Raw genomic sequence first — 25,379 nt, 5'->3', positions numbered from 1 at the left:
AACCTTAACAACCCAACCGTAATAACCCAGCACCAACAACCCAACCTTAATAACCCAGCACCAACAACCCAACCTTAACAACCCAACCTTAACATCCCAACCTTAATAACCCAACCTTAACATCCCAACCTTAATAACCCAACCTTAATAACCCGGCCTTAATAACCCAACCTTAACAACCCAACCTTAATAACCCAGCACCAACAACCCAACCTTAATAACCAAACCTTAACAACCCGGCCTTAATAACCCAACCTTAACAACCCAACCTTAATAACCCAGCACCAACAACCCAACCTAATAACTCAACCTTAATAACCCAACCTTAATTACCCAGCACCAACAACCCAACCTTAATAACCCAACCTTAACAACCCAGCACCAACAACCCAACCTTAATAACCCAACCTTAACAACCCAACCTTAACATCCCAACCTTAACAACCCAATCTTAATAACCCAACCTTAACAACCCAATCTTAATAACCCGGCCTTAACAACCCAACCTTAATAACCCAACCTTAATCACCCAGCACCAACAACCCAACCTTAATAACCCAACCTTAATAACCCAACCTTAATAACCCAGCACCAACAACCCAACCTTAATAACCCAACCTTAATAACCCAACCTAATAACTCAACCTTAATAACCCAACCTTAACATCCCAACCTTAATATCCCAGCACCAACAACCCAGCACCAACAACCCAACCTAATAACCCAACCTTAACAACCCAGCACCAACAACCCAACCTTAACAACCCAACCTTAATAACCCAACCTTAATAACCCAACCTTAATAACCCAACCGTAATAACCCAACCTTAATAACCCAGCACCAACAACCCAACCTTAACAACCCAACCTTAATAACCCAACCTTAATAACCCAACCTTAACAACCTAACCTTCATAACCCAGCACCAACAACCCAACCTAATAACCCAACCTTAACAACCCAACCTTAATAACGCAACCTTAACAACCCAACCTTAACAACCCAACCTTAATGACCCAACCTTAACAACACAACCTTAATAGCCCAACCTTAACAACCCAACCTTAATAACCCAACCTTAATAACCCAACCTTAATAGCCCAACCTTAATAACCCAGTACCAACAACCCAACCTTAATAACCCAACCGTAATAACCCAACCTTAATAACCCAACCTTAACAACCCAACCTTAATAGCCCAACCTTAACAACCCAACCTTAATAACCCAACCTTAATAACCCAACCTTAATAGCCCAACCTTAACAACCCAACCTTAATAGCCCAACCTTAATAACCCAACCTTAATGACCCAACCTTAATAACCCAACCGTAATAACCCAACCTTAATAACCCAACCTTAACAACCCAACCTTAATAGCCCAACCTTAATAACCCAACCTTAATGACCCAACCTTAATAACCCAACCTTAATAGCCCAACCTTAATAACCCAGCACCAACAACCCAACCTTAATAACCCAGTACCAACAACCCAACCTTAATAGCCCAACCTTAACAACCCAACCTTAATAACCCGGCCTTAATAACCCAACCTTAACAACCCAACCTTAACAACCCAACCTTAATAACCCGGCCTTAACAACCCAGTACCAACAACCCAACCTTAATAACCCAGTACCAACAACCCAACCTTAATAACCCAACCTTAACATCCCAACCGAATAACCCAACCTTAACAACCCAACCTTAATAACCCAACTTTAACAACCCAACCGAATAACCCAACCTTAACAACCCAACCTTAATAACCCAGCACCAACAACCCAACCTTAACAACCCAACCTTAATAACTCAACTTTAACAACCCAACTGAATAACCCAACCTTAACATCCCAACCTTAATAACCCAACCTTAATCACCCAGCACCAACAACCCAACCTTAATAACCCAACCTTAATAACCCAACCTTAATAACCCAGCACCAACAACCCAACCTTAATAACCCAACCTTAATAACCCAACCTAATAACTCAACCTTAATAACCCAACCTTAACATCCCAACCTTAATATCCCAGCACCAACAACCCAGCACCAATAACCCAACCTTAATAACCCAGCACCAACAACCCAACCTTAATAACCCAACCTTAATAACCCAACCTAATAACTCAACCTTAATAACCCAACCTTAACATCCCAACCTTAATATCCCAGCACCAACAACCCAGCACCAACAACCCAACCTAATAACCCAGCACCAACAACCCAACCTTAATAACCCAACCTTAACAACCCAGCACCAACAACCCAACCTTAACAACCCAACCTTAATAACCCGGCCTTAATAACCCAACCTTAACAACCCAACCTTAACAACCCAACCTTAATAACCCGGCCTTAACAACCCAGTACCAACAACCCAACCTTAATAACCCAGTACCAACAACCCAACCTTAATAACCCAACCTTAACATCCCAACCGAATAACCCAACCTTAACAACCCAACCTTAATAACCCAACTTTAACAACCCAACCGAATAACCCAACCTTAACAACCCAACCTTAATAACCCAGCACCAACAACCCAACCTTAACAACCCAACCTTAATAACTCAACTTTAACAACCCAACTGAATAACCCAACCTTAACATCCCAACCTTAATAACCCAACCTTAATCACCCAGCACCAACAACCCAACCTTAATAACCCAACCTTAACAACCCAGCACCAACAACCCAACCTTAATAACCCAACCTTAACAACCCAACCTTAACATCCCAACCTTAACAACCCAACCTTAATAACCCAACCTTAACAACCCAACCTTAATAACCCAACCTTAATCACCCAGCACCAACAACCCAACCTTAATAACCCAACCTTAATAACCCAACCTTAATAACCCAGCACCAACAACCCAACCTTAATAACCCAACCTTAATAACCCAACCTAATAACTCAACCTTAATAACCCAACCTTAACATCCCAACCTTAATATCCCAGCACCAACAACCCAGCACCAACAACCCAACCTAATAACCCAACCTTAACAACCCAGCACCAACAACCCAACCTTAACAACCCAACCTTAATAACCCAACCTTAATAACCCAACCTTAATAACCCAACCGTAATAACCCAACCTTAATAACCCAGCACCAACAACCCAACCTTAACAACCCAACCTTAATAACCCAACCTTAATAACCCAACCTTAACAACCTAACCTTCATAACCCAGCACCAACAACCCAACCTAATAACCCAACCTTAACAACCCAACCTTAATAACGCAACCTTAACAACCCAACCTTAACAACCCAACCTTAATGACCCAACCTTAACAACACAACCTTAATAGCCCAACCTTAACAACCCAACCTATAACCCAACCTTAATAACCCAACCTTAATAGCCCAACCTTAATAACCCAGTACCAACAACCCAACCTTAATAACCCAACCGTAATAACCCAACCTTAATAACCCAACCTTAACAACCCAACCTTAATAGCCCAACCTTAACAACCCAACCTTAATAACCCAACCTTAATAACCCAACCTTAATAGCCCAACCTTAACAACCCAACCTTAATAGCCCAACCTTAATAACCCAACCTTAATGACCCAACCTTAATAACCCAACCGTAATAACCCAACCTTAATAACCCAACCTTAACAACCCAACCTTAATAGCCCAACCTTAATAACCCAACCTTAATGACCCAACCTTAATAACCCAACCTTAATAGCCCAACCTTAATAACCCAGCACCAACAACCCAACCTTAATAACCCAGTACCAACAACCCAACCTTAATAGCCCAACCTTAACAACCCAACCTTAATAACCCGGCCTTAATAACCCAACCTTAACAACCCAACCTTAACAACCCAACCTTAATAACCCGGCCTTAACAACCCAGTACCAACAACCCAACCTTAATAACCCAGTACCAACAACCCAACCTTAATAACCCAACCTTAACATCCCAACCGAATAACCCAACCTTAACAACCCAACCTTAATAACCCAACTTTAACAACCCAACCGAATAACCCAACCTTAACAACCCAACCTTAATAACCCAGCACCAACAACCCAACCTTAACAACCCAACCTTAATAACTCAACTTTAACAACCCAACTGAATAACCCAACCTTAACATCCCAACCTTAATAACCCAACCTTAACATCCCAACCTTAATAACCCAACCTTAATAACCCAACCTTAACAACCCAACTTAAGGTACTAAACGATATCATAACCGCCATAGATAAAAGACAGTACTGTGCAGCCGTCTTCATCGACCTGGCCAAGGCTTTCGACTCTGTCAATCACCGTATTCTTATCGGCATACTCAATAGCCTTGGTTTCTCAAATGACTGCCTCGCCTGGTTCACCAATGACTTTGCAGACAGAGTTCAGTGTGTCAAATCGGAGGGCATGTTGTCCGGACCTCTGGCAGTCTCTATGGGGGTACCACAGGGTTCAATTCTCGGGCCGACGATTTCGTCCCACCTACGTAACAGCTACTGATATTCCAGTGGCGCGATTTTTGAATCGTTAGAAATACTATTACTTCAATTTCTCAAACATATGACTATTTTACAGCTATTTAAAGACAAGAATCTCGTTAATCTAACCCCACTGTCCGATTTCAAAAAGGCTTTACAACGAAAGCAAAACATTAGATTATGTCAGCAGAGTGCCCAGCCAGAAAAAATCAGACAGCCATTTTTCAAGCTAGCATATCATGTCACATAAACCCAAACCACAGCTAAATGCAGCACTAACCTTTGATGATCTTCATCAGATGACACACCTAGGACATTGTGTTATACAATACATGCATGTCTGTTCAATCAAGTTCATATTTATATCAAAAAACAGCTTTTTGCATTAGCATGTGACGTTCAGAAAACGCATAACCCCCGGCAAACTTCCGTTGAATTTACTAACAGTTTGCTAAATTACTCACGATAAACGTTCACAAAAAGCATAACAATTATTTTAAGAATTATAGATACATTACTCCTCTATGCACTCGATATGTCCGATTTTAAAATAGCTTTTCGGATGAAGCACATTTTGCAATAATCTAAGTACATAGCCCGGCATTACAGGGCTAGCTATTTAGATACCCACCCAGGTCAGCATCCACCAAAATCACATTTCCTATAAGAAAAATGTTCTTACCTTGCTTGTTCTTCATCAGAATACACTGCCAGGACTTCTACTTCAATAACAAATGTTGGTTTGGTCCCAAATAATCCATCGTTATATCCAAACAGCGACGTTTTGTTCGTGAGTTCTAGAATGCTTCTTCCCGGTTTCGCGCATGGCGCATTGGCGTGTCAAAAATGTCTAAATATTCCATTACCGTACTTCGAAGCATGTCAACCGCTGTTTAAAACCAATTTTTATGCCATTTATGTCGTAGAGAAGTGATAATATTCCGACCGGGAGTATGCATTGAGCCTAAACAGCCGAATAAAATTTCTCCTCAGAAGCGACTCATGCACGCGCATCATTCAAAGGTCCTCGGAGCATCCACTTACAAAAGGCGATAATCTGTTTCAACCTGAGGCTCCCTCGTAAACCTTCAGTTATTTCGCGGGCTCTGAGAGCCTATTGGAGCCCTGGGAATTGTCACGTTACAGCTAAGATCCTTACTTTTCAATAAAAAGATGCAAGACGCACGACTCCTTGTCAGACAGGGTACTTCCTGCTTGAAACCTTGTCAGGTTTTTGCCTGCCATAGGAGTTCTGTTATACTCACAGACACCATTCAAACAGTTTTAGAAAATTCAGAGTGTTTTCTATCCAAACCTGAACAATAATATGCATATTCTAGCTTCTGAGTTGGTGTAGGAGGCAGTTAAAAATGGGAACATATTTTTCCAAAATTCTCAATACTGCCCCCTAGCCCAGACAGGTTAACTAATCTCCAAACAAGCTTCAATGCCATACAACACTCCTTCCGTGGCCTCCAACTGCTCTTAAACGCAAGTAAAACCAAATACATGCTTTCAACCGTTCGCTGCCCGCACACGCCCGCCCGACTAAAACTGACTATCCTACCGATTCTCGACATCGGCGATGTCATCTACAAAATAGCTTCCAATACTCTACTCAGCAAACTGGATGCAGTCTATCACAAAGCCATCCATTTTGTTACCAAAGCCCCTTATACCACCCACCACTGCGACCTGTATGCTCTAGTCGGCTGGCCCTCGCTACATATTCGTCGCCAGACCCACTGGCTCCAGGTCATCTATAAGTCTATGATAGATAAAGCTCCGCCTTATCTCAGCTCACTGGTCACGATAACAACACCCACCCGTAGCACTCCAGCAGGTATATCTCACTGGTCATCCCCAAAGCCAGCACCTCCTTTGGCCGCCTTCCTTCCAGTTCTTTGCTGCCAGTGACTGGAACGAATTGCAAAAATTGCTGAAGCTGGAGACTTATATTTCCCTCACTAACTTTAAACATCAGCTGTCAGAGCAGCTCACAGATCACTGCATCTGTACATAGCCCATCTGTAAATAGCTCATCCAACTACCTCATCCCCATACTGTTATTTATTTATTTTTGCTCCTTTGCACCCCAGAATCTCTACTTGCACATTCATCTTCTGCACATCTAACCCTCCAGTGTTTAATTGCTAAATTGTAATTACTTCGCCACTACGGCCTATTTAAATAAAGGTGAAATAAAAATAAATAAAAAAGATCGATGAGGGAAGCACATGCCTGTATTATTCTCATACATGTAGCCCATACATTCATTCATTGTAACAATTAGATCTTTCGTAACTTGGAGTTATTTGGACATCAATTATGAACTTTGTCAAAAGAAACCACATTTGTTGTGGTCCTGGGATTCCTGGAAGTGCCAATGGATGAAGATAATCAAAGGTAAGGGATTATTGACAATAGTATTATTGATATTACATGGTTACAAGATGATGCTAACCTATATAGCCTAGCCTATTGTTCTTAGCACAGCACCCGGTTTATTGCAACTTGTGATTTCACAGTAAAGTTATTTTGAAATCTGGCAATACAGTAGCATTTACGAAATGTTAAACTATAATTATTTGAATGACAATATTATAATTTACCAATGTTTTCGAATAGTAATTTTGTAAATTGTAACGTTGTTCACCGGAAGCATTTCAGAGAAGAAAAGAATCTGAATTTCACCACTACTGTAAAATGCTGTTTTTGGATATAAATATGAACTTGATGGAACAAAAAATGCATGTATTGTATAACATAATGTCCTAGGAGTGTCATCTGATGGAGATTGTCAAAGGTTGGTGCATAATTTTAGCTGGTTTCTGCTTTTGGTGACGCATGACCTTGAATTGAAAATGGATGTTTGTACTTTTGTGGCTATGTACTGTCCTAACATAATCTAACTTTATGCTTTTGCCGTAAAGCCTCTTTGAAAATCGAACAATGTGGTTAGATTAAGGAGATGTTTATCTTTTAAATGGTGTAAAATAGTTGATTGTTTGAGAAATTGAAATTATTAGATTTTTGATGTTTTGAATTTCCAGCCTTGCTAGCAATCCCGTCTCGGGGTTCATTGCTACCCCGTATCCCCAACAGGTTATTAAGCATGGCTGAGGTGCACCCATGACCAGCTCGGAAACCGGATTGCACAGTGAAGAAGGTACGGTGGGATTCGAAATGGTCAGTGATCTGTTTATTAACTTGGCTTTCGAAGACCTTAGAAAGGCAGGGCAGGATGGATATAGGTCTATAACAGTTTGGGTCTAGAGTGTCACCTCCTTTGAAGAGGGGGATGACAGTGGCAGCTTTCCAATCTTTAGGGATCTCGGACGATACGAAAGAGAGGTTGAACAGACTGGTAATAGGGGTTGCAACAATGGTGACGGCTAGTTTTAGAAAGAGAAGGTCCAGATTGTCTAGCCCAGCTGATTTGTTCAGGTCCAGGTTTTGCAACTCTTTCAGAACATCTGCTATCTGGATTTGGGTGAAGGAGAAGCTGGGGAGGCTTGGGCAAGTAGCTGCGGGGGGTGCGGAGCTGTTGGCCGGGGTTGGGGTAGCCAGGAGGAAAGCATGGCCAGCCGTTGAGAAATGCTTATTGAAATTTTCGATTATCATGGATTTATCGGTGGTGACCATGTTGCCTAGCCTCAGTGCAGTGGGCAGCTGGGAGTAGGTGCTCTTATTCTCCATGGACTTTACAGTGTCCCAAAACTATTTGGAGTTAGAGCTACAGGATGCAAATTTCTGTTTGAAAAAGCTAGCCTTTGCTTTCCTGACTGACTGCGTGTTTTGGTTCCTGACTTCCCTGAACAGTTGCATATCACGGGGGCTATTCGATGCTAATGCAGAACGCCACAGGATGTTTTTGTGCTGGCAGAGGGTCATCAGATCTGGAGTGAACCAAGGGCTATATCTGTTCTTAGTTCTACATTTTTTGAAAGGGGCATGCTTATTTAAAATGGTGAAGAAATTACTTTTAAAGAACAACCAGGCATCCTCGACTGACGGGATGAAGTCAATATCCTTTCAGGATACCCGGGCCAGGTCGATTAGAAAGGTCTGCTCGCAGAAGTGTTTTAGGGAGCGTTTCACAGTGTTGAGGGTCGTTTGACCACGGACCAATAGCGGATGCAGGCAATGAGGCAGTGATCTCTGAGATCCTGATTGAAAACAGCAGAGGTGTATTTGGAGGGCAAGTTGGTCAGGATAATATCTATGAGGGTGCCCATGTTTATGGATGTAGGGTTGTTCCTGGTGGGTTCCTTGATAATTTGTGTGAGATTTAGGGCATCTAGCTTAGATTGTAGGACTGCTGGGGTATTAAGCATATCCCAGTTTAGGTCACCTAACAGAATGAACTCTGAAGATAGATGGGGGGCAATCAATTCACATATGGTGTCCAGGGCACAGCTGGGAGCTGAGGGGGGTCTATAACAAGCGGCAACAGTGAGAGACTTATTTCTGGAGGGGAAAAAACTATTTAATTCATTTTAGAATAAGGTTGCAACGTAACAAAATATGTAAAAAAGCAAGGGTTCTGAATACTTTCCGAATACACTGTATATATATTATTATTAATTTATTGGGGGATGGGAATTCTCCCGCGACCCCATTTTCATATCAGCCACAACCCCTAGTTGAATTTTAACTTTTAGATATCAATATTTTTTATTTTATATATTTTATTTTTTATAAGTTAACCACAGTACAACGATTTTGAGATACAAAGACAATATTTTTTTTAATATATTTTTTATTTATATTTTGGAAATTCTCCCGCAATTCCCATTTTCATGTGGGGTCAGGCGACCCCACATGGGAAGGTGGGGTTATAAATGGTTATAATGATGAGTGACTGGAAGGTGGGTTATAAATGGTTATAATGATGAGTGACTGGAAGGTGGGTTATAAAGGGTTATAATGATGAGTGACTGCTAGGTGGGTTATAAAGGGTTATAATGATGAGTGACTGGAAGGTGGGTTATAAAGGGTTATAATGATGAGGGCTGGAAGGTGGGTTATAAATGGCTATAATGATGAGGGCTGGAAGGTGGGTTATAAATGGTTATAATGATGAGTGACTGGAAGGTGGGTTATAAAGGGTTATAATGATGAGTGACTGGAAGGTGGGTTATAAAGGGTTATAATGATGAGTGACTGGAAGGTGGGGTATAAACGGTTATAATGATGAGGGCTGGAAGGTGGGTTATAAAGGGTTATAATGATGAGTGACTGGAAGGTGGGTTATAAAGGGTTATAATGATGAGGGCTGGAAGGTGGGTTATAAATGGTTATAATGATGAGTGACTGGAAGGTGGGTTATAAAGGGTTATAATGATGAGTGACTGGAAGGTGGGTTATAAAGGGTTATAATGATGAGGGCTGGAAGGTGGGTTATAAAGGGTTATAATGATGAGTGGCTGGAAGGTGGGTTATAAAGGGTTATAATGATGAGGGCTGGAAGGTGGGTTATAAAGGGTTATAATGATGAGGGCTGGAAGGTGGGTTATAAAGGGTTATAATGATGAGTGACTGGAAGGTGGGTTATAAAGGGTTATAATGATGAGGGCTGGAAGGTGGGTTATAAATGGTTATAATGATGAGTGGCTGGAAGGTGGGTTATAAAGGGTTATAATGATGAGGGCTGGAAGGTGGGTTATAAAGGGTTATAATGATGAGGGCTGGAAGGTGGGTTATAAATGGCTATAATGATGAGTGACTGGAAGGTGGGTTATAAATGGCTATAATGATGAGTGACTGGAAGGTGGGTTATAAAGGGTTATAATGATGAGGGCTTTAAGGTGGGTTATAAATGGCTATAATGATGAGTGACTGGAAGGTGGGTTATAAAGGGTTATAATGATGAGGGCTGGAAGGTGAGTTATAAATGGTTATAATGATGAGGGCTGGAAGGTGGGTTATAAAGGGTTATAATGATGAGTGACTGGAAGGTGGGTTATAAAGGGTTATAATGATGAGGGCTGGAAGGTGGGTTATAAAGGGTTATAATGATGAGGGCTGGAAGGTGGGTTATAAAGGGTTATAATGATGAGGGCTGGAAGGTGGGGTTATAAATGGTTATAATGATGAGTGACTGGAAGGTGGGTTATAAAGGGTTATAATGATGAGGGCTGGAAGGTGGGTTATAAAGGGTTATAATGATGAGGGCTGGAAGGTGGGTTATAAATGGCTATAATGATGAGTGACTGGAAGGTGGGTTATAAATGGCTATAATGATGAGTGACTGGAAGGTGATTTATAAAGGGTTATAATGATGAGGGCTTTAAGGTGGGTTATAAATGGCTATAATGATGAGTGACTGGAAGGTGGGTTATAAAGGGTTATAATGATGAGGGCTGGAAGGTGAGTTATAAATGGTTATAATGATGAGGGCTGGAAGGTGGGTTATAAATGGCTATAATGATGAGGGCTGGAAGGTGGGTTATAAAGGGTTATAATGATGAGGGCTGGAAGGTGGGTTATAAAGGGTTATAATGATGAGGGCTGGAAGGTGGGTTATAAAGGGTTATAATGATGAGTGGCTGGAAGGTGGGTTATAAAGGGTTATAATGATGAGGGCTGGAAGGTGGGTTATAAAGGGTTATAATGATGAGGGCTGGAAGGTGGGTTATAAATGGTTATAATGATGAGGACTGGAAGGTGGGGTTATAAAGGGTTATAATGATGAGGGCTGGAAGATGGGTTATAAATGGCTATAATGATGAGTGACTGGAAGGTGGGGTTGAGGGGCTAGTAAAAGAGAAATAGATAGTTCTCTGCTTTGCCAAGCAAATGATTTAGCTACAGTGCCTTGCAAAATGATTCACTCCCCTTGGCGTTTTTCCATTTACAACCTGTAATTGAAATAGATTTTTAATTGGATTCCATGTAATGAACATCCACAAAATAGTCTAAATTGGTGAAGTGAAATTTAAAAAATACCTTCTTTCAAAACATTTTTTTTTTTAAAAGTGGTGCGTGCATATGTATTCACCCCCTTTGCTATGAAGCATCTAAATAAGATCTGGTGCAACCAATTACCTTCAGAAGTCACATAATTAGTTAAATAAAGTCCACCTGTGTGCAATCCAAAACCTCTCTTCACCCCGAGAACACCATCGCCACAGTGAAGCATGGTGGTGGCAGCATCATGCTGTGGGGATGTTTTTGAAATGATGGATGATGCTAAATACAGGGAAATTCTTGAGGGAAACCTGTTTTGGTCTTCCAGAGATTTGAGACTGGGACGGAAGTTCACCTTCCAGCAGTACAATGACCATAAGCATACTGCTAAAGCAACACTCAAGTGGTTTAAGGGGAATCATTTAAATGTCTTGGAATGGCCTAGTCAAAGACCAGACCTCAATCCAATTGAGAATCTAAAGATTGCTGTATATCAGTGGAACCCATCCAAATTGAAGGAGCTGGAGCAGTTTTGCCTTGAAGAATGGGCAAAAATCCCAGTGGCTAGATGTGCCAAGCTTATAGAGACATACCCCAAGAGACTTGCAGCTGTAATTGCTGCAGAAGGTGGCTCGACAAAGTATTGACTTTGGGGGGGGGTTGAATAGTTATGCACACTCAAGTTTTCCGTTTTTCTGTCTTATTTCTTTTTTGTTTCATAAGAAAAAATATTTAGCATCTTCAAAGTGGTAGTCACGTTGTGTAAATCAAATTATTCAAAACCCCCAAAAATCCATTTTAATTCTAGGTTGTAAGGCAACAAAATAGGAAAAATGACAAGGGGGTGAATACTTTCGCAAGCCACTGTAATTACATGTTTTAAAAAAATGTGTTATTAGGCAGACACTCTTATTCAGAGCAATTAGGGTTAAGTGCTTTGCTCAAGGGCACATTGACAGATTTTTAATCTAGCCAGCTCAGGGATTCTAAACCTTGACCTTTTGGTCCAACGCTCTTAACCGCTAGGCAACCTGCCACCCAGAGTTAACATGATTGGCTAGTGTATTACTTCCTACTACCGGTATTTAGCAACTAGATCTTCAAAGTGTTAATTGATTATATGTATAATAGAAACTATATAAACTCAGCAAAAAAAGAAACGTGCTCTCACTGTCAACTGTGTTTATTTTCAGCAAACTTAACATGTGTAAATATTTGTATGAACATAACAAGATTCAACAACTGAGAGATAAACTGAACAAGTTTCACAAACATGTGACTAACAGAAATTGAATAATGTGTCATCGAACAAAAGTCAAAAGTAACAGTCAGCTGCATTAAGTACTGCAGTGCATCTCCTCCTCATGGACTGCACCAGATTTGCCAGTTCTTGCTGTGAGATGTTACCCCACTCTTCCACCAAGGGACCTGCAAGTTCCCGGACATTTCTGGGGTGAATGGCCCTAGCCCTCACCCTCCGATCCAACAGGTCCCAGACGTGCTCAATGGGATTGAGATCCGGGCTCTTCGCTGACCATGGCAGAACACTGACATTCCTGTCTTGCAGGAAATCACGCACAGAACGAGCAGTATGGCTGGTGGCATTGTCATGCTGGAGGGTCATGTCAGGATGAGCCTGCAGGTGTAGGAGAAAATTTATGACATCATGAGGATTTTCCAGTATCTATATTGTTTTCGCAGAAGTAGAGAGCATAATCAATATGGGGTTAATCATTAGACATGTGTAAGCATAACGTAGGCTGGATCCATGTGGATGTATAAAGCTGGACCAATATAAAGCTAACTGTTAGACGTAAAAACAGAATGGAAGCAGAATCTACGTGAATGTGCCAAGCTGGAACAACATAGACTCGACCGTCTTGGGCCGAGTCTGATCTTTCGAAGGCTACTGGACACGTATATGGGTTAATCATTCATAGGCAACATAGGCCTGATCTTGTGAAGGCTATTGGACACGTATATGGGTTAATCATTCATAGGCCTGAACTTGTGAAGGCCAGCGACTGTGTACTTTAGTTAATCAATACTGGAAAAACAAGCCACATATATGTATTGGGAAGACATGTTATGTATTGGGAAGACATATTATGTATTGGGAAGACATGTTATGTATTGGGAAGACATATTATGTATTGGGAAGACATATTATGTATTGGGAAGACATATTATGTATTGGGAAGACATATTATGTATTGGGAAGACATATTATGTATTGGGAAGACATATTATGTATTGGGAAGACATGTTATGTATTGGGAAGACATGTTATGTATTGGGAAGACATATTATGTATTGGGAAGACATATTATGTATTGGGAAGACATGTTATGTACTGAAAAGACATATTATGTATTGGGAAGACATGTTATGTATTGGGAAGACATATTATGTATTGGGAAGACATGTTATGTATTGGGAAGACATATTATGTATTGGGAAGACATATTATGTATTGGGAAGACATGTTATGTATTGGGAAGACATGTTATGTATTGGGAAGACATATTATGTATTGGGAAGACATGTTATGTATTGGGAAGACATATTATGTATTGGGAAGACATATTATGTATTGGGAAGACATGTTATGTACTGAAAAGACATGTTATGTGTTGGGAAGACATGTTATGTACTGCAAATACATGTTATGTATTGGGAAGACATGTTATGTATTATATTGGGAATATATATATGCAATAAATGTATTATTTTTGTATAATCTTTTTTTTTAACATTGAGATATTAAAGACATGATAGATCGGACGTATATTAATGTTGAGGACAGATGTTCCGCTAGCGGGACCCCTCGCCAACAGCCAATGGAATAGCAGGGCGCGAAATACAAAACAACAAAAATCTCATAATTCAAATTCCTCAAACAATCAACTATTTTACACCATTTTAAAGATAAACTTCTCGTTAATCCAACCACATTGTCTGATTTCAAAAAGGCTTTACGGCAAAAGCATAACATTAGATTATGTTAGAAAAGCACCTTGACAAGAAAAACCACACAGCCCTTTTCCAAGCAAGGACAGGAGTCACAAAAAACAGAAATACAGCTAAAATGAATCACTAACCTTTGACGATCTTCATCAGATGACACTCCCAGGACTCAATATTACACCAGACATGTATGTTTTGTTCGATAAAGTTCATATTTATATCCAAAAACCCTGTTTTACATTGGCGCGTGATGTTCAGAAAATGTTTTGCCTCCAAAACGGCCGGTTAATGAGCACATCAATTTACAAAAATACTTATCATAAACGTTGATAAAATGTACAACAGTTATTGAAAGAATTATAGATACACTTCTCCTTAACCTCTCTAGGGGAGGTGGGACGAAATCGTTCCACACTACTCAACAGCCAGTGACAAATCAGAGCGCCAAATTTAAAACCACAAAATGTCCTAATTCAAAGATCTCAAACGTAGGACTATTTTACACCATTTTATAGATACACTTCTCCTGAATCGAACCACGTTGTCCGATTTCCAAAAGGCTTTACAGAGAAAGCAAAACATTAGATTATGTTGAGATCACATAGACACAAATAATCACACAGCCATTTTCCAAGTAAGCATATATGTCACATAAACCCAAACCACAGCTAAATGCAGCACTAACCTTTGATGATCTTCATCAGATGACACTCCTAGGACATTATGTTATACAATACATGCATGTTTTGTTCAATCAAGTTCATATTTATATCCAAAAACAGCTTTTTACATTAGCATGTGATGTTCAGAACTAGCATACCCACCGAAAACTTCCGGTGAATTTACTAAATTACTCACGATAAACGATGACAAAATACATAACAATTATTTTAGGAATTATAGATACAGAACTCCTTTATGCAATCGCTATGTCCGATTTTAAAATAGCTTTTCGGCGAAAGCACATTTTGCAATATTCTGAGTACATAGCTCGGCCATCACGGCTAGCTATTTTGACATCCGTCAACTTCGGGGTCACCTAAACTCAGAATTACTATTAGAAAAATTGGATTCCCTTTGCTGTTCTTCGTCAGAGTGCACTCCCAGGACTTCTACTTCAACAACAAATGTTGTTTTGGTTCCAAATAATCCATAGTTATATCCAAATACCGCCATTTTGTTAATGCGTTCAGGTAACTATCCAAACGGTGACGCGCAAGCGCATTTCGTGACAAAAAAATTCAAAATATTCCATTACCGTACTTAGAAGCATGTCAAACGCTGTTTAAAATCAATTTTTATGCTACTTTTCTCGTAAAATCGCTATAATATTACAACCGGGCAACGTTATATTCATTCAAAGGCTGAAAGAAAAAAATTGAGAAGTCTCGTGAACGCGCATCTCAGTCTCACTGTCCCCAGGCTGACCACTCACAAACAGAGCTTCTGTACTTTGCCCAGAGACAGCAGACACCCCATTCCACTTTCTGGCGGCTTTAGAGAGCCAATGGAAGCCTTAGAAAGTGTCACGTCAGATGCTGTATTTTCGATAGAGATGCAACAGAAGGAAAACAAATTGTCAGACAGGGCACTTCCTGTATGGAATCTTCTCAGGTTTTGGCCTGCCATCTGAGTTCTGTTATACTCACAGACACCATTCAAACAGTTTTAGAAACTTTAGAGTATTTTCTATCCAAATCTACTAATTATATGCATATTCTAGTTTCTGGGCAGGAGTAGTAACCAGATTAAATCGGGTACGTTTTTTATCCGGCCGTGAAAATACTGTGTCAGATTTCAAAAGAGCTTTACGGCGAAAGCACATTGTTCAATATTCTGAGTACAGAGCTCAGCCATCAAAGCAAGCTATACAGTTACCCGCCAAGTTCTGCAGTCAACAAAACTCAGAAATAGTATTATAAATCTTCACTTACCTTTGCTGATCTTTGTCGGAATGCACTCCCAGGACTCCCACTTACACAAGAAATGTTCGTTTTGTTCGATAAAGTCCATCATTTATGCCCAAATACCTCCATTTTGTTTGCGCGTTCAGATCACTATTCCAAAGGCACAATGCGCGAGCGCAAAACCCTAGACGAAAGTCAAAAGGTTCCATTACCGTTCGTAGAAACATGTCAAACGATGTTTACAATCAATCCTTAGGGTCTTTTTATCATAAATCTTCGATAATATTCCAACCGGACAATAGCGTATTCATTACAGAGGAAAAAGAAGGAACGGCGTGCCTGTGTGACTGCGCAGTAAACAACTCATTGGCCTCAGCCTAGTCCACTTGTTGAGTCAGCTCTTATTCTCGCCCCATTCACAGTAGAGGCATTAAACAAGGTTCTAAAGACTGTTGACATCTAGTGGAAGCCTTAGGAAGTGCAAAATGACCCCACAGACACTGTAGTTTGGATAGGCAATCACTTGAAAAACTACAAACCTCAGATTTCCCACTTCCTGGTTGGATTTTTCTCAGGTTTTTGCCTGCCATATAAGTTATGTTATACTCACAGACATCATTCAAACAGTTTTAGAAACTTCAGAGTGTTTTCTATCCAAATCTACTAATAATATGCACATACTTGACTCTGGTCCCGAGTAGCAGGCAGTTTACTCTGGGCACGCTTTTCATCCGAACATGAAAATACCCTGTCCCAAACAGGTTTTAATACGCTGGCGCCGCCACCATTATAATCTAAACTGAGCAAAGATAATTCATATGTGGGCGTTAACAAGCCAGAATTGAGACAGAAAGATAATGGTGGCGAGAGGCCAAGGGGTGTTAATCAATTACATAAGAAGGAGTGACCATGTGTGTCATCTGAAGGTGGAAACCTATAAAACCAGAGGTTTGGAAGCGAGTAATCAGATGTTCCATGGAATTACTTGGCTTTTGATACTTTTGTAATAAAGTCTAATATTTGATTCAATATTTCCATGACACAGGAAGGGTACCACATGAGGGAGGAGGATGTCTTCCCTGTAACGCACAGCGTTGAGATTGCCTGCAATGACAACAAGCTCTGTCCGATGATGCTGTGACACACCGCCCCAGACCATGACGGACCCTCCACCTCCAAATCGATCCTGCTCCGGAGTACAGGCCTCGGTGTAACGCTCATTCCTTCGACGATAAACGCGAATCCGACCATCACCCCTGGTGAGACAAAACCGCGACCTATCAGAGAAGAGCACTTTTTGCCAGTCCTGCCTGGTCCAGCGCCGGTGGGTTTGTGCCCATAGGCGACGTTGTTGCCGGTGATGTCTGGTGAGGACTTGCCTTACAACAGGTCTTCAAGCCCTCAGTCCAGCCTCTCTCAGCCTATTACGGACAGTCTGAGCACTTGATGGAGTGATTGTGCGTTCCTGGTGTAACTCGGGCAGTTGTTGTTGCCATCCTATACCTGTCCCGCAGGTGTGATGTTCGGATGTACCAATCCTGTGCAGGTGTTGTTACACGTGGCCTGCCACTGCGAGGATGATGTTCGTCCTGTCTCCCTGTAGTGCTGTCTTAGACATCTCACAGTACGGACATTGCGATGTATTGCCCTGGCCACATCTGCAGTCCTCAAGCCTCCTTGCAGCATGTCTAAGGCACGTTCACACAGATGAGCAGGGACCCTGGGCAAAATAAATTTGAACTCATTGTCTGAAATGTAGCCATTCTCCTTAGCTTCTGTGAGGATCCCTTTCAATTCAGTTTTTAGGTCCTCTGTAGGGTTGAAGGTAAGAGATTGGTAGAATTCATCATTGTCTAATTGACGGTAGGCTTCTGTCACATATTTGTCTTTACTCCACACTACTGTAGTGCCACCTTTGTCTGCTTTTTTAACCACAATCCGTTCATTTTTGGACAATGATTCAACTGCATCTCATCTCTCTATCTTAGAAAGGTTACGTCGTGATTGGTTGGAGTCAATTTTACCCTTAAACAGATTCTCCACATCAAAATTCACCTTCTTGGCAAATATATTTAGTGTGGCATTCTGGACAATGGGACAAAAGGTGGACTTGGGCTTAAAAGGTGTTTTTGAGGGAACAGAAACTGCCTGACCTGAGACACTGGCGTCTGTAGTTGGAGAGATGTTTTGCTTGTAACAGGCCTTCAGATATAGGTCAATCTTTGTATTAAATTCGTTAGTTGAATATGAGGGGGCAAAGGACAGTCCTTTAGACAATACCCTTACGCAATCATCAGAAAGGGGTTCTCCAGAAATGTTCAACACATCCTTGTTCTGGTCCTGCTCCGTGTGGTTGGATAGTCTTGATTTCTCCCTCCCCCTCGGTGTTGGCCTCTTTCGCGTCCTCTCCCTCTCCTGTTGAGGTACCTGCGTGACTCCTCTTCCTGATCTAAAACATATTGGGAGGAGCTGGCCTCTGAATGTCTGGGGTGATCCTCATCGTCACTGCTTTTAAGGTTGAAAGAGACAGATCTAGGCTTCCTCCTCTGCGGATGTGATTCTGAATTTTTGCGTGTTGGTTTTCTCCAGGCAAAAACCTTGCCATCTCTATAGTCTACTTCATCTCTTCCAAATTTTCTTAGCTTGTCTTGCTTCAATGTCAGAGCAAATGTGTCTACTTTCTCTTTCAAGATCTCATCACATTGTGCTTTGTTGGGATTGTCACTGTGTTCTGTGATTTTCCTTTTAACTTCTTCAATTTCTGTTTGGACTACTTGGTTGTCCTTTTTAGATTCTTAGAAGTCAAAAGAACACTTATTGAGAATAGCCTCCCATTTATCTCTAAATTCAGTTTTACCTTGTGCTCCAGTTGCTGGAAACTGCATCATACGGAGTCCTCTGGGGATTAGGCCTTTCCTCCAATAGTCAGACAAGGTGATAGAATTGAGGTCAAGTTTGGTATCTTTCTCCATAAGGTGTTGCAAGTCTCTGTAAGCCTTGTTTAAGTCCATTACAGTATTCTCTGTGGCTGTCATCTCATCTAGCAATGAGGTAGTTGTAATAATCATTTGGCCCTCTTCATGGGAATAGGAAAATCTTGTAGCCTCTTGGGTAAAATCCATAGTTTGAGTTGTAAAATGTCCCCATAAACAGAGAAAAATGACTGTGGAGTTGCTTCCTCTAAACACCACCCAAGTGCTATGCTTAACTAGTAGAAAGAGGAGGAAGGGAAGCGCTACTGAGGTAAACAATAGTACATGTTGGTAGACAGAAGGTGCTCTTTGGTAAAAGGGGTGAATTGGTCATCAAAAAGAAAGGAGGACCAAGGCACTCTTCATATAATTAATTAAAATGCCTATATTTGTACGGCATGTTCAATAGAAACAAGGTTTTAAACAAATCCGACGCGTTTCGGCTGCATGGCCTTCGTCAGGGAGTACCAAAGAGCACCTTCTGTCTACCAAAATGTACTATTGTGTACCTCAATAGCGCTTCCCTTCCTCCTCTTTCTACAACATTTAAAAGACATTTGAAAATAACAGTAGCAAGGCTATATACAGACACGGGTTAGTCAGGTTTATTGAGGTAGTATGTACATGTAGGTATGGTTAAAGTGACTATGCATATATGATGAACAGAGAGTAGCAGTAGCGTAAAAGAGGGGTTGGCGGGTGGTGGGACACAATGCAGATAGCCCAGTTAGCCAATGTGCGGGAGCACTGGTTGGTCGGGCCAATTGAGGTAGTATGTACATGAATGTATAGTTAAAGTGACTATGCATATATGATAAACAGAGAGTAGTGGGGGGGGGGGGGCACACAATGCAAATAGTCTGGGTAGCCATTTGATTACCTGTTCAGGGGTCTTATGGCTTGGGGGTAAAACTGTTGAGAAGCCTTTTTGTCCTAGACTTGGCACTCCGGTACCGCTTGCCATGCGGTAGTAGAGAGAACAGTCTATGACTGGGGTGGCTGGGGTCTTTGACAATTTTTAGGGCCTTCCTCTGACACCGCCTGGTGTAGAGGTCCTGGATGGCAGGAAGCTTGGCCCCAGTGATGTACTGGGCCGTACGCACTACCCTCTGTAGTGCCTTGCGGTCAGAGGCTGAGCAGTTGCCGTACCAGGCAATGAAGCAACCGGGATGCTCTCGATGTTGCAGCTGTAGAACCTTTTGAGGATCTCAGGACCCATGCCAAATCGTTTTAGTCTCCTGAGGGGGAATAGGCTTTGTCGTGCCCTCTTCACGACTGTCTTGGTGTGTTTGGACCATTCTAGTTTGTTGTTGATGTGGACACCAAGGAACTTGAAGCTCTCAACCTGCTCCACTACAGCCCCATCGATGAGAATGTGGGCGTGCTCGGTCCTCCTTTTCCTGTAGTCCACAATCATCTCCTTAGTCTTGGTTACGTTGAGGGATAGGTTGTTATTCTGGCACCACTCGGCCAGGTCTCTGACCTCCTCCCTATAGGCTGTCTCGTTGTTGTCTGTGATCAGGCCTACCACTGTTGTGTCGTCTGCAAACTTAATGATGGTGTTGGAATTGTGCCTGGCCATGCAGTCATGAGTGAAGAGGGAGTATAGGAGGGGACTGAGCATAAACCCCTGAGGGGCTCCAGTGTTGAGGATCAGCGTGGCGGATGTGTTCTTACCTACCCTCACCCCCTGCGGGCAGCCCGTCAGGAAGGCCAGGATCCAGTTGCAGAGGGAGGTGTTTAGTCCCAGGATCCTTAGCTTATTGATGAGCTTTGAGGGCACTATGGTGTTGAACGTTGAGCTGTAGTCAATGAATAGCCTTCTCACATAGGTGTTCCTTTTGTCCAGGTGGGAAAGGGCAGTGTGGAGTGCAATAGAGATTGCATCATCTGTGGATCTGTTTGGGCAGTATGCAAATTGGAGTGGGTCTAGGGTTTCTGGGATAATGGTGTTGATGTGAGCCATGACCAGCCTTTCAAAGCACTTCATGGCTATGGACATGAGTGCTACGGGTCTGTAGTCATTTAGGCAGGTTGCCTTTGTGTTCTTGGGCACAGGGACTATGGTGGTCTGCTTGAAACATGTTGGTATTACAGACTCAATCAGGGACATGTTGAAAATGTCAGTGAAAACACCTGTCAGTTGGTCAGCACATGCCCGGAGCACACGTCCTGGTAATCCGTCTGGCCCCACAGCCTTGTTTATGTTGACCTGTTTAAAGGTCTTACTCACGTTGGCTACGGAGAGCGTGATCACACAGTTGTCCGGAACAGCTGATGCTCTCATGCATGCTTCAGTGTTACTTGCCTCGAAGCAACAAGAGGGTGTCTGGTCCTGCTCCTGAAATCTGCTCCTGAAATCTACTCCTGAAATCTGCTCCTGAAATCTACTCCTGAAATCTGCTCCTGAAATCTGCTCCTGAAATCTCCTGAAATCTGCTCCTGAATCTGTTCCTGAAATCTGCTCCTGAAATCTGCTCCTACAATCATCTCAGTCATCAGTCTAAAGGAAAATGTCTGGTCCTACTCCTGAAATGGAACCAACCTGTATTATTGTGTCTACCTGTATAGAACCAACCTGTATTGGTGTGTCTACCTGTATAGAACCAACCTGTATTGTTGTGTCAACCTGTATGGAACCAACCTGTATTGTTGTGTCTTCCTGTATAGAACCAACCTGTATTGTGTCTACCTGTATAGAACCAACCTGTATTGGTGTGTCTAGCTGTATGGAACCAACCTGTATTGTGTCTATAGATCTGCTTTTTGATTTTCCAGGAACCTCAGCCACTACAGGATAATTTACTGACATCGGTTTGTTATGTCCTTAAGGTCTGTGTCAATACATCAGCCTAACACACCTGTTATAGTGTGGTGGACTGGTTAGTCTGGTTCCAGAGGTTTAACACACCTGTTATAGTGTGGTGGACTGGTTAGTCTGGTTCCAGAGGTTTAACACACACCTGTTATAGTGTGGACTGGTTAGTCTGGTTCCAGAGGTTTAACACACGCCTGTTATAGTGTGGTGGACTGGTTAGTCTGGTTCCAGAGGTTTAACACACACCTGTTCTTGTGTGGTGGACTGGTTAGTCTGGTTCCAGAGGTTTAACACACGCCTGTTATAGTGTGGACTGGTTAGTATGGTTCCAGAGGTTTAACACACGCCTGTTATAGTGTGGACTGGTTAGTCTGGTTCCAGAGGTTTAACACACACCTGTTATAGTGTGGTGGACTGGTTAGTCTGGTTCCAGAGGTTTAACACACCTGTTATAGTGTGGTGGACTGGTTAGTCTGGTTCCAGAGGTTTAACACACACCTGTTATAGTGTGGTGGACTGGTTAGTCTGGTTCCAGAGGTTTAACACACCTGTTATAGTGTGGTGGACTGGTTAGTCTGGTTCCAGAGGTTTAACACACGCCTGTTATAGTGTGGACTGGTTAGTCTGGTTCCAGAGGTTTAACACACCTGTTATAGTGTGGTGGACTGGTTAGTCTGGTTCCAGAGGTTTAACACACGCCTGTTATAGTGTGGACTGGTTAGTCTGGTTCCAAAGGTTTAACACACCTGTTATAGTGTGGTGGACTGGTTAGTCTGGTTCCAGAGGTTTAACACACGCCTGTTATAGTGTGGTGGACTGGTTAGTCTGCTTCCAGAGATTTAACACACGCCTGTTATAGTGTGGACTGGTTAGTCTCGTTCCAGAGGTTTAACACACGCCTGTTATAGTGTGGTGGACTGGTTAGTCTGGTTCCAGAGGTTTAACACACGCCTGTTATAGTGTGGACTGGTTAGTCTGGTTCCAGAGATTTAACACACGCCTGTTATAGTGTGGACTGGTTAGTCTCGTTCCAGAGGTTTAACACACGCCTGTTATAGTGTGGTGGACTGGTTAGTCTGGTTCCAGAGGTTTAACACACACCTGTTACAGTGTGGACTGGTTAGTCTGGTTCCAGAGGTTTAACACACGCCTGTTATAGTGTGGACTGGTTAGTCTGGTTCCAGAGGTTTAACACACGCCTGTTATAGTGTGGTGGACTGGTTAGTCTGGTTCCAGATGTTTAACACACGCCTGTTATAGTGTGGACTGGTTAGTCTGGTTCCAGAGGTTTAACACACCTGTTATAGTGTGGTGGAATGGTTAGTCTGGTTCCAGAGGTTTAACACACGCCTGTTATAGTGTGGACTGGTTAGTCTGGTTCCAGAGATTTAACACACGCCTGTTATAGTGTGGACTGGTTAGTCTCGTTCCAGAGGTTTAACACACGCCTGTTATAGTGTGGTGGACGGGTTAGTCTGGTTCCAGAGGTTTAACACACGCCTGTTATAGTGTGGACTGGTTAGTCTGGTTCCAGAGATTTAACACACGCCTGTTATAGTGTGGACTGGTTAGTCTCGTTCCAGAGGTTTAACACACGCCTGTTATAGTGTGGTGGACTGGTTAGTCTGGTTCCAGAGGTTTAACACACGCCTGTTATAGTGTGGACTGGTTAGTCTGGTTCCAGAGATTTAACACACGCCTGTTATAGTGTGGACTGGTTAGTCTCGTTCCAGAGGTTTAACACACGCCTGTTATAGTGTGGTGGACTGGTTAGTCTGGTTCCAGAGGTTTAACACACACCTGTTATAGTGTGGACTGGTTAGTCTGGTTCCAGAGGTTTAACACACGCCTGTTATAGTGTGGACTGGTTAGTCTGGTTCCAGAGGTTTAACACACGCCTGTTATAGTGTGGTGGACTGGTTAGTCTGGTTCCAGATGTTTAACACACGCCTGTTATAGTGTGGACTGGTTAGTCTGGTTCCAGAGGTTTAACACACCTGTTATAGTGTGGTGGAATGGTTAGTCTGGTTCCAGAGGTTTAACACACGCCTGTTATAGTGTGGACTGGTTAGTCTGGTTCCAGAGATTTAACACACGCCTGTTATAGTGTGGACTGGTTAGTCTCGTTCCAGAGGTTTAACACACGCCTGTTATAGTGTGGTGGACGGGTTAGTCTGGTTCCAGAGGTTTAACACACGCCTGTTATAGTGTGGACTGGTTAGTCTGGTTCCAGAGATTTAACACACGCCTGTTATAGTGTGGACTGGTTAGTCTCGTTCCAGAGGTTTAACACACGCCTGTTATAGTGTGGTGGACTGGTTAGTCTGGTTCCAGAGGTTTAACACACACCTGTTATAGTGTGGACTGGTTAGTCTGGTTCCAGAGGTTTAACACACGCCTGTTATAGTGTGGACTGGTTAGTCTGGTTCCAGAGGTTTAACACACGCCTGTTATAGTGTGGTGGACTGGTTAGTCTGGTTCCAGAGGTTTAACACACACCTGTTATAGTGTGGTGGACTGGTTAGTCTGGTTCCAGAGGTTTAACACACGCCTGTTATAGTGTGGACTGGTTAGTCTGGTTCCAGAGGTTTAACACACGCCTGTTATAGTGTGGACTGGTTAGTCTGGTTCCAGAGGTTTAACACACACCTGTTATAGTGTGGTGGACTGGTTAGTCTGGTTCCAGAGGTTTAACACACACCTGTTATAGTGTGGACTGGTTAGTCTGGTTCCAGAGGTTTAACACACACCTGTTATAGTGTGGTGGACTGGTTAGTCTGGTTCCAGAGGTTTAACACACACCTATTATAGTGTGGACTGGTTAGTCTGGTTCCAGAGGTTTAACACACACCTGTTATAGTGTGGTGGACTGGTTAGTCTGGTTCCAGAGGTTTAACACACGCCTGTTATAGTGTGGACTGGTTAGTCTGGTTCCAGAGGTTTAACACACCTGTTATAGTGTGGTGGACTGGTTAGTCTGGTTCCAGAGGTTTAACACACGCCTGTTATAGTGTGGTGGACTGGTTAGTCTGGTTCCAGAGGTTTAACACACGCCTGTTATAGTGTGGACTGGTTAGTCTGGTTCCAGAGGTTTAACACACGCCTCTTATAGTGTGGTGGACTGGTTAGTCTGGTTCCAGAGGTTTAACACACGCCTTTATAGTGTGGTGGACTGGTTAGTCTGGTTCCAGAGGTTTAACACACACCTGTTATAGTGTGGTGGACTGGTTAGTCTGGTTCCAGAGGTTTAACACACACCTGTTATAGTGTGGTGGACTGGTTAGTCTGGTTCCAGAGGTTTAACACACGCCTGTTATAG

The sequence above is a fragment of the Salmo trutta genome, chromosome 31 (genome assembly GCF_901001165.1).
Source record: "Salmo trutta chromosome 31, fSalTru1.1, whole genome shotgun sequence".
NCBI classification, from domain to species: Eukaryota; Metazoa; Chordata; class Actinopteri; order Salmoniformes; family Salmonidae; genus Salmo; species Salmo trutta.
This window is presented reverse-complemented; position numbering follows the sequence as displayed.